At 61.4% G+C, this 1,040-nt stretch overlaps 1 protein-coding gene across 1 annotated transcript in view; it reads left to right on the top strand.

Moving 5' to 3' along the window:
* LOC113214585 (cytokine-like nuclear factor N-PAC) overlaps positions 1-1,040 on the top strand; it is a gene marked incomplete in the record, with an annotated part of 22,070 nt that overhangs the window by 5,529 nt on the left and 15,501 nt on the right.

Raw genomic sequence — 1,040 nt, 5'->3', positions numbered from 1 at the left:
TGGTGGCGACGCCCTTTTGTTTGGCCTCGCCCTTTTCCAGGGCGGCGGCGGCGGCAGTGGGGCAAAAAGGTGGCGGACGCGACTCCGGGCGCGGCGACGGGGGCTGCGAACGGGGGCAAGTTCAGCGTGTCCTTCCTCCCTCCCCCACCCCACCCCGCCGCGCCTACTTGGCCACTCGGTTTGTTTGTCAAGGTCCCCGCAACACTGCAGCCCCTGCCTGCCCGTTGCACGTGCGGAAGGGAAGGCAGCGACACGATTCGATCATCATCATCACTTTCTCGGTCCTCATCTCCATGCTATCTTATCTATCGTCTGCTGCCCGCCCGTCTATCTGGTCGCCATGTGCCTCGAGGTCTGGATGGAGTGTGGCCCCGCGGGCGCGGGGGCAGGCAGGGCACTTGAACGAGGCCGTGTGTGTTGGTCGCTTCTTGTTCTTGGCGCTTCCAGAGCCGCTCGCCCGGGACCGCCCCGGTACGCCGCCGCCGCCGCCCGGCTCGGCTCCAGGTGCCGGGCAGGAAGAAAAAGAACCTGTTCTGACGGTCCCTCCCCGCCGCGGCAGCTTCAGGCACGGCCCCACACGGGCCTCACCGCCCGCCCGGCCCGGCCGTGTATAAACAGCCGTCGCGTAATATTCGCCTGGTCGGTCTCAAATCTGCAGATTAACCTTCCAAGGTGCGGATAACACCCCCACCTGTCCCCCGCCCCTGCTCGCCTATAGCTCTTCCGCTCGTGGTTGGGTTTTACGACGCAAGCTCACGCTACTTGCAATTTTATTTTTTTACTCGGCTCTTAAAATACGCCATTCATGCGGTGGTCCGTGTAAATGAAAGTGTCTTCGCGGTTTTGCGTCCCGGGCCCGCCCGCCCGGCTGCTGGCCGAATCTTTTACAGTCCAATTCCCAGCTCGTTACGAACGCGTGCCAGCGCATGCCCGCCCCATCCCCGCTGCATTATCATGTTAGAGCAAGGAGCCTGCAAGAAACAGAGAACAATATTTGTTAACACTTGGATCTATACGATGCATTTACCCTCTCACTAACT

Source organism: Frankliniella occidentalis, unplaced genomic scaffold (assembly GCF_000697945.3).
Source record: "Frankliniella occidentalis isolate FOCC.00 unplaced genomic scaffold, Focc_3.1 Scaffold8, whole genome shotgun sequence".
Lineage (NCBI taxonomy): Eukaryota > Metazoa > Arthropoda > Insecta > Thysanoptera > Thripidae > Frankliniella > Frankliniella occidentalis.
Note: the sequence above shows the minus strand (reverse complement) of the source record. Positions and strands in the feature narration are given on the sequence as shown.